The sequence below is a fragment of the Cibotium barometz genome, chromosome 57 (genome assembly GCF_041138505.1).
Source record: "Cibotium barometz isolate CiBa-2024 chromosome 57, ASM4113850v1, whole genome shotgun sequence".
Lineage (NCBI taxonomy): Eukaryota > Viridiplantae > Streptophyta > Polypodiopsida > Cyatheales > Cibotiaceae > Cibotium > Cibotium barometz.
Genome location: NC_141102.1, coordinates 19,234,779 through 19,244,810, shown reverse-complemented (window position 1 = coordinate 19,244,810; position 10,032 = coordinate 19,234,779). Strand labels below are relative to the sequence as shown.

Here is a 10,032-nt window from a genome sequence, read left to right as displayed (position 1 = left end):
CGGTAGCTACATGCATGCCTAGGTAGCACTCGCATAATGCATAAGGCTCATACATACTATGCATAAGGTTTATGCATAGCATTCATAGCTTGCACGAGGCTTTGCATTCGTAGCCTGCATAAAGCTATGCATAAGCCTCATGCATAAACCTTACGCATAAGCCGCCACATACATGAGGCTTATGTGTTAGCCATATGGATAAGCTTAATACATAAGCCTCATTTATGGGGCTTATGCATGAGGCTTATGCATGAGATTATACATAAGCCTCATGTATGCATCTTATGTGTGAGGCTTATGCATAAAACCTCATGCATAAAGCTTATGTACCCGGCTTATGCATTAGCCATATGCATAAGCTTTATACATAAGACTTGTGCATATGGCTTTATACATGGCTTATGCATATGGCTTTATACACGATGCTTATGCATACAGCTAATACATAAGCCTCATGCATAGGCTTATGTATAAGGCTATGCATAGAGGCTTATCGCTAATGCATAAGTTTTATATAAGAGGCTTATGCATGAGGATTTATGCAAAAGTCTCATGCATAAACCTTGTGTATAAGCCTCATGCATGAGGCTTATACATTTGGTAATGCATAAGTCCTATGCATGAGGTTTATGCACTACCCTTATGTATGAGCTTAATGCATAAGCTTTATGCACTAGCCTCATACATGAGGCTAAGGCATGTGGCCACCTCTAGAGAGGAGCTATGCTATCTATGTAGGGGAGAAAAAATAATAAATCCTAAAACTTACAAACCCTATAGCATGTAAAAGCATAAGAGAGGAAACATAAAAGGGAGAGTTCTCTTAACTTATGAGGCTTGTATGTGTGGAACCTACAAAATCAAACTAAAAAACAAAAAAAGCATTAGTAACCCTAATCTTAACCCTAATAGAAAGCATATACAAAACCCTAATCTTAATAGAAATCTTAATGAAATATTCTACATAACATAGAAAACTTATTGAATCTTTCTCTTTCCCTTCTCATTATAGCTTATTGAATCTTTCTCTTTCCCTTCTCATTATAGCTTAACCTTTATCCTAGCTTCTAAATAGAAAACATAATAAAGAGCTTTAATGGAGAGCTCTCCATTAAATCTCTTTATTAGGATTTCTATGTAGAAGCTAGGATTAGGATGAGGCTTCAATGAGAAGGAAAAAAGAAGAAAAGAAAAAATTAAAAGAGAAGAAAGAGAAGGGAAATACACACAAGAAAGCTTCAATGGAAAGCTTGTTTACATAGGAAATGAACGAAAACAGTAGACATACAGGTCTTGCTTGAGCTTGAGGAGGATAGGGTAGGAGAGGTAGAAGTGATCGACAAGGTAAAAACTTGCAAAAAAACTTAGAGCACAAGTTTATTGTATTCAAAAGATAAAACTACATGGGGGCAAAAGAAGCAACAAAAAAGTGGAATACTTTTACAATATAGCACCGTTTCCTCGTTGATATAAACGCTGCTGAGCAATGTTTTTTCGCTACTAGGGCAGCGATATTACGCTATTGAGTAGTGATTTTCACTGCTAAACACGCTCCCTATAGCAGTAATAGATTGCTACTGAGCATCTTGAAAACCCTTGATATTTTCCTTCCAAAAACACTGCTACGCTCCCAATGTGTTGTAGTGCCAGTTGTCAAGGATCCATCTTTTGAGAATCACTACCAGGGGACGAGGGTTGCAGCAAAGCCGTGTGAGTGTCCTTGCTTACATGACAATGCAATCTTGAAGAACTGAATGAAGTGGTTTGGAGATGAAAATAGACATACCTTTGTTACGGGAGGAGGACAAGAGTAGACGAAATACCTTCTGTAGTTGATGGATTTTCTCTTCCAAAAGGGATGGCACCTTAGCCCCAATCGTACTCAAGAAGTACTATGTGATGGGTCCCTTGTCGTATAGAGGTGTCATGGGGAGGTTTGGGGGGGTTCTTCCATGAATCAATTGAGAGAGGCAAGGGCAAAGAGAAGGCAAGGGAACACAAGGCTTCTTTGGTTCCTTCTTGTGGCCCTCCGAGAGGTCCAACAAGAAAAGAAAAATTGGGGCAACCTTGTGCCATTTGTTCCTTCTCAATTGACATCGGGTTAACATGCATCTTCAAGTTCTCCTTGCGAGTCATGGTGGGCAGAAGGGGGGAGATGTCTACTAGCCAAATCGCATCATAGACCATGCCACTCGGTGCACCTTTCCCTTGGTCCTGAACTAGGGAGGCTTTGCCCGAACTGGAAATTTCTCACATGACATATGCGGGTGGCCCTGCCATAGGGGCCAACATGACTGAGATATCTTGACAAGCAAGTAAGGAAAAGCCAGCAATGGGAGGGAAGGGGGGGTTAGCAGGGCACCTTTCATCCATTTTCTCCACAGCCGACCATTATTCCAAATTCCGACCATCTATTGAAAAGGCTTGTTTTTTTCTTATCGAAAGATTGGTCCAATTTTATAGCATTTATACAAGTTGTAGTTTTTATCACATATTTCAAGGAGCAATTTTTCAAGACCACTAATATAGTAACTCATAATCTGCCCACATTTGTCGAGGAGCATTTTTTAGGACCTTCTAGGTCTCTAGGGTTCACCTTTGTCCGGATTGGAAGTTGCATTGAATCGAAGCTTTATTGTTTCACGTGAGAGTAAGTGCCTCAACCCTCAAATGAGAGCGGGCTTGTAATGCATACACGGCCCTTAAAGCTAGCCATACGTTTACTGAGATGCCCACCACACACAAGCAATGACCATGCAAACTCCATCAAAGAGGGATTGCGGTTCTACCTGAGTGTTTTTGGAAGCTGCGATATTATCCTTCCAAAATTGCTACTAAAAAATGCTGCTACGCTCCTGACATGTTGTAGTGCCAGTTGTCAAGGAGCCATCTTTTGAGAATCACTACCAGGGGGGTGAGGGTTACAGCAAAGCCTGTGACTGTCCTTGCTTACATGACAATGCAATCTTGAACCGAATGAAGTGGTTAGAAGATGAAAATAGACATACCTTTGTTGGTTGAATCACTGGATCTTATATGATCTTCCTTTTCTCCTTCTTTGTTACTAGTAGACCTTTGGGTAGCTTGAGGCCTAATGGGAGGAGGACAAGAGTAGACGAACTAGCTTTTGTAGTTAATGGATTTTCTCTTCCAAAAGGAATTGCACCTTAGCCCCAATTGACTAAAAAAGTACTGTGTGATGGGCCCTTTGTTGTATAGACGTGTCACAGGGAGGTTTGGGGGGTTCCTCCATGATTCAACCAAGAGAGGCAAGGGAAAAAAGAAGGCGAGGGAACACAGGGCTTCTTTGGTTCCTTCTTGTTGCCCTCCAAGAGCTCCAACAAGAAAAGAAAAATTGGGGAAACCTTGTGCCATTTGTTCCTTTTGAATTGACATTGGGTTAACATGCATCTTCAAGTTCTCCTTGCAAGTCATGGTGGGCAAAAGGGAGGAGATGTCTACTAGCCAAATCGCATCATAGACCATGCCATGCGGTACACCTTTCCCTTGGTCCTGAACTAGGGAGGCTTTGCCCGCACTGGAAATTTATCACATGATATATGCAAGTGGCTCTACATGTGCTTCTAGCCCTCTAGCCCTCTAAGGCTTGTACGTAGTAAGGACTCATGTTTCAAAGACAAAGATTACATAACCCAGTCACACTCTTGACCGAGGGCACTTTTATCTTATGGATGATAGATCCATCACCTAGAAGTTTTGCACACACCCAATATTTCCTCTAGTACCCAAAAACTCATTTTCATGAATCCACAATACCAAACAAAAGCATTACTCTATTCATTGGAATACATGTGTTCTTTGATTTTGCTATCTATAGAATCTATTGATGATGATATCCATGTTCTCTATTACATGTAAGAGGGACCAAGCCACACCTACACACACGGAAATTATTGATGGTGATACAACATACGAGGGACCAAGCCACCACAAATACATGCACACACCCACACATACACACATAGGCATGGCCATTGCATTATTTGTGTGTGTGTGTGTGTGTGTGTGAGAGAGAGAGAGAGAGAGAGAGAGAGGAGAGAAAGCCCCTTAAGAGAGAGAGAGGAGAGAAAGTGCCTTAAGAGAGAGAGAGAGAGGAGAGAAAGCCCCTTAAGAGAGAGGAGAGAAAGCCCCTTAAGAGAGAGAGAGGCCGCGCATAGATTTTCAACCCACCAGGCAATATGGATTTATTAAAGGTCAAAAAAATTTTCATAATATGCTGAATGTACAAATTGGAATTGATTATGAAAGGGCTTTGAGGCGCGGTTATGGTTAAATTGGATATTGAAAAGGCTTATGATTATGTTGGTGGTCATTTCTTTCACAGCTTATGCAGGCTATGTGATTTGGTCGCATGTCTTCTTTGATTTATACTATTAGCCAGCATGCAGTGGCTAGGCTTATGATTAATGGTGGGGTGACTGAGCCCATTCATTTGACGAGATCGGTCAGACAGGGATGCCCACTTATCCCTCTCTTGTTTGCAATTGTTACACATCCAATCTTATCTTGACTGGATAAGCTAGTGGAGGATGGTGAAGTTGTAGCACTTACACTTCCAAGCGGAGAGTAGATGGTTGACTAGGCATTGGTAGATGATTCTTTCATGTTTCTTAAGGCTCAAAGAGAGAATGTTAAGAAGGCTATGGTTGTTTGGGATACTTTTGGTCTTGCTTCAAGGTTCTGCACTATTATGTAGAAATCTACTCTAGTAAGTTTACTAAGAGTGATTTGCTTGGTTTGGGATGGAATGGAGAGGTCATACAAAGGGGATGCATCACATGCCACTTGGGCTATCCTATTGGAGTTGATGCTGATTCACAGGCTTTGTTGGCATGGATTTGTGCAAGGATAAAAGATACGTTTGTGTATTGAAAATCTAAGGGCTAGTCTATGCATGCTCGACTTAAAGTGGCACAATTCATTATGATTAGCATGATATCTTTTTTTGTTGCCTTTATTGCAATGGATGGGTAAAGCTTTACATTTGATAAAACAACCAATTCGACTTATGCTATGGAAAAGAGGAGGAAATAAGCCATGGTAGACATGGATTTCTTGGGAATTAATATGTAGCTACTCCAAAGAGGAGTGGAGGGGAATTCCTATTAGATATCAAATGACATATGGTCGCTCAGAGATGGCCTTTTTTGGAAAATATGTGTGTATCTCAAGAGCCATGGGTGGTAGTGGCTAAGGCCCTCACAGAGAAGGTGATAGCCTCCAATTTCGATATCAAATAGGCTAAGAAGATGCAGCTTTTCTCAAATAAGAATGATGTTATCCCATGTTTATTTTGTATCCAAGCCTAGACATACACTTGTTGCCGTATGATTTGTACGCATGTCCAACTTTGTAAATGCTTGGCAATTTAGCGAGTCCACATATCACAAGCCAAAGCATATAAACTCTCTCTTGTGTTGACAAGTCAAGCCATAGTCCTTGTACACATTTGAAGCCATAGCCTAAGGTCTAAAAGTATGTAATGTTTTTCAAATTTGAATAAAGAAAAGAGGAAAGAGGGAGGACGTGTGATCTTGGGAGGTGTGGGAAGTTGCAACCAACTTTTCCTTTATCAACCCATGCACGGCTTCTTTTCAACTCTCTTGAATTTGGCACAAAATCTCTTTCTTGGTTCATTGCTTCTCTGTGCGCTAATTCTTTCTAGCTATGGAGGGAGAAGGTGAGGATGAAGAAGAGGATGATTTCATGCCTATCTTATGTGTGCCCTAACATAACCTAGGTTTAGGGTTTCTTTGTGTGTGTAAGGCTATGGTTTCTTAGAGATAGAGAGAGTGTGTCTGCCATTCTTGAGTGTACTGGAGTGTTTCTTGCAGTTTTTTGGTAATGGGCTGAGCCCAATGCATATACTTTGCATGCTCGAGCCTGGATTTTCTGTCTTTTTGTGTGCTTGGAAGGCTACATTCATTTGGTGCGTTCGCCGGGAGGGGCTAGCCATGGAACTTGCAAGAAGCAGGTTGGGTCTGGGTGCAGCAAAGGAGAGAGAGAATTTGAGGTTTTCTGGCCGCCAGTAGAAAAAGGAGGATTAGTAGTCTAGGAACGACCTCATGCCCCACACATACACATTTGCAGAAAGAGATTGGAGGTCAACTGGTTGTTTTCGTGTTGAACAGAGAAAATCTGCAATAGAGAGAAGGTCAGATCTGTCACAACGCAGAGCTTGAGGTCCTATACAACAGTAGCCGAGAGCAGCAAGGGAGTGAAATAGAAAAGAGAAAGAAGAGAGAGAGAAACAAGGGCAAGAAATAACAAGGGTTGGGGGCTGCGGGCTGGCCCGTGCGAGAGATAGACAGCAAGCATGCAAAGATCAGAGGAGATGATAATGCAACGAGGTGAGCAAGGTTTTGGTTCCAGAGGTTTGGAATTTCAAGCAAGTAATAGCCAAGATCCTGGTCCAGTCAACATGCTGATCAATTCTGAAGAACGGGAAGTTTGGAATGGCTCAGGTTTTTTTTGGGGAATGATTCTCGCAGAAGAACATTCATGGGGGAATCTTCTCAAATGGGAGTGATGCAAAGTATACAAAGAGTAAAACGACAAAATTGTGGAAACACTGTGCAAGGACACCACAATTTGATTTTTGGAAGCACAGACCAGGTAGGGTTTGGGTCCAATGCAACAAATGGTGAAGCTGAAGGAAACATAAGCCACTGCCCTGGGTCAATGTTCGCTGGGTTTCATGGCATGACAGATCAAGGCAACAGGAAGCTGAACGTTAGACATTTTCAAACTGGATCTGCTGAAGCTGGAAACAACAGCTCCTCTGTTTTTTTTATCCAACAATGAAAGTGCTTTAATAGAAACTTATTGCAGTGCAATATTACCAGGTTCTGAAGGGGAAACTCCCCAATTTCCAGTCAGTGGTTCAATGGGTAGTTTCATGAGCAATCCGCACCCACATTTAGGTAATGGAAGTCGGAGCTGTTGTAAAAGGAAAAGCTTTATGGATGGTGTAACAGGGTCTGTGGGTTCATTAACTTTTAGAGCTTCATCTCAACAAAGGGAGACCGATTCTGCCAGGTTTTCTGGAGGAGCTGGGATGAGCAGGTCTGACGCTTTAAATCCAATGTCTTCCGATTCTTTTTCTGCTTCTATGGTCCCTGTTTGGGATGAACCACAATATCCTAGGGACACTGATGTTTGGTGTCAATCATTGAGAACCAATCTGGTGCATTATTCACAAAGTGGAAGCTCCAACAGGTACCATGGCAGGCATGTTCTTGGGCCACAAGAACTTTGTCAGTCTCCCTCCATTATACAGAGTAGCAGAGTATCATTGGCTGCTTTGCCATCTCAGACATGGATGTCTAGAAGGATGCCACCAAATGAGCATATGCCAGAATTTGCAGGGAACATTGATATTGGTCTGCCTCAGACCTCGTCATTTAGTCAAAGCAATGGCTCCTTTGCTGCTGCTGTCACTTGGTGTGGAACCAATACTTTTATAGGGGAGAAAACCAATCACCCAAGTTTTGTTGGAACATCTAGGGATTTCAACCCTGGTACTTATGTGGGGAATCATGCAAGGCATCATTCGTAATATCTGGCATGACAAGTAGATCTGTCCCTTTGAGAGGGTCTACTTCACAAGTCTCTCATCTGGCACCCAACCCGTACACGTATCCATGCCCAGTTGTCCCACGGTCATTTGCACATCCTCCAGCTGTACCATTGAGCAGGCATGATAATTTCCACTCTCAAGGAGGCGTACTGCTGGTCCTCCTCCATCATGTGCCACTACAAGCAATATGATTCTTGGGCCTCAACTAGCATTTGGAGATGCTTATCCATCATTTGCATCCATGCATGGACCAGCAATGGCACCTTTCTTTCTCTTCTTCTTTTAGAATGTGGATAGACATCATCATGATGAGCTAATCAAACAGAGCAAGGATTCAGATCCGCAACCTCCTGAGCCTGTCGAGGCAAGAGAGAGTAAGGGTCATGCTGCAAATAAAGGGGATCAAACAGATTCGAAAGCTTCAAGAGGGCAAAGAGGGCAAAGACCCTATAAACAAAGAAGATGATGAAGATGCCTGTGAGGCCATACACCCTGGTATTGCAAATCAATTTGGAAAAGAGGGCAAATACTCGGCTGCATGTCAACCAATCCCTTAGTTTGGTAAGACTTCTCCGTTTATCATATCTTTTGGTGAACCTTTCTATGATGATTATGTTGGGGTCGTGCTTGCTGCTCCTGTCCATAAGTAAATCTATTACAATGCACAAATTATAGCCTCTGCATCGTCGCAGCCCCACAACCGAGGGTCAAAATGAAGATGCTGCTACTGGTGCTTCTTTACAGTGCTATAGCTGTGAAGCCTTTCTTGTTTTATCAACACAAATGTCATGCCGATTCTAATTATGGTGTTATTTTGATGCTTGACATGATCCCTTTGGATTTTCTTCTTCCCTCTTGGAGGGGAAGTTCACAAGATGCTGATGTCCAACATGATGTTCATGTCTCTTATGGTGCTGAAGCTACTTGCAGGGTTATCCATGATGGTTTTATTGATGATGCCCTAACCACAAACTCTCCTTTGAGAGGGAGCCCTACTCCTGCTGCAACGGTGACTTCATGGATGATCTTCTATTTCTCTCCCTTGAGAGGGAGTGTTGGTGATCAAGGTCGTGAAAGGAAGATTCGAATAAAGATTGAAGCAGATTTTCATGCAGATTTCCATGCAGATTTTGAGTGAGGGAAAGCTATGAAATTATGATCTTGTGATGGGGATTATTTTGGTGTTTGAAGTTAGGAGTTATTATTATTTCCATAGGATGTTTGTGGGTTTTTTGTGGGGATGTGTTGATGATTTTTCACCTCATTCTATGTTTGGTGGAGTATGGAGTAAGTGTAGGAGAGTAAGTGAGGAGTTTGAAGAGGTGTGATGAAGTTTGAAGAGTTTTTTGAAGGAGTGATTATGTGAAAAGGGAGAAACTTCATTGATATTTTGTTCGCGGGAGCTCACAAGCTAAGTGTGGGAGGAATGATAGCCTCCAAAATAGGCTAAGAAGATGCACCTTTTCTCAAATAATAATGATGTTATCCCATGTTTATTTTGTATCCAAGCCTAGACATACACTTGTTGCCGTATGATTTGTACGCATGTCCAACTTTGTAAATGCTTGGCAATTTAGCGGATCCGCATATCACAAGCCAAAGCATATAAACTCTCTCTTGTGTTGACAAGTCAAGCCATAGTCCTTGTACACATTTGAAGCCATAGCCTAAGGTCTAAAAGTATGTAATGTTTTTCAAATTTGAATAAAGAAAAGAGGAAAGAGGGAGGACGTGTGATCTTGGGAGGTGTGGGAAGTTGCAACCAACTTTTCCTTTATCAACCCATGCAGGGCTTCTTTTCAACTCTCTTGAATTTGGCACAAACTCTCTTTCTTGGTTCATTGCTTCTCTGTGCGCTAATTCTTTCTAGCTATGGAGGGAGAAGGTGAGGATGAAGAAGAGGATGATTTCATGCCTATCTTATGTGTGCCCTAACATAACCTAGGTTTAGGGTTTCTTTGTGTGTGTAAGGCTATGGTTTCTTAGTGTGTCTGCCATTCTTGAGTGTACTGGAGTGTTTCTTGCAGTTTTTATGGTAAGGCTATGTGTTTCTTAGAGAGAGAGAGAGAGTGTGTATGCCATTCTTGAGTGTACTGGAGTGTTTCTTGCAGTTTTTATGGTAATGGGCTGAGCCCAATGCATATACTTTGCATGCTCAAGCCCGGATTTTCTGTCTTTATGTGTGCTTGGAAGGCTACATTCAGAAGGTCGCACTTGTGCATGGTAATACTAGGATTGATGGTACATGGTGCAATTTAGTGAATGGTTCCCAATAGGTTCAAGTGTTGGCTTCACCTCTATTTTCTCATTTGATGATCTCATGGAATGAGGTGTTGGCACACACTAAATGGAAGCCTTCACATCAGTGACGGTTGCAGTTAAATTCTATGGCAAGTGAGGGGTTGGCTACTTCACGACTTCTAGAGTGGCTT

The 10,032-nt window shown here is 42.0% G+C and overlaps 1 long non-coding RNA gene across 1 annotated transcript; it reads left to right on the top strand.

The window, feature by feature from the left end:
- Window positions 1-7,896: 7,896 nt before the first annotated feature.
- On the top strand, window positions 7,897-8,714 carry LOC147606528 (uncharacterized). The gene is made up of 2 exons (XR_015264975.1): window positions 7,897-8,161; window positions 8,531-8,714. It is a non-coding gene; the product is annotated as an uncharacterized LOC147606528 (long non-coding RNA).
- The last annotated feature ends 1,318 nt before the right edge of the window (window positions 8,715-10,032 follow it).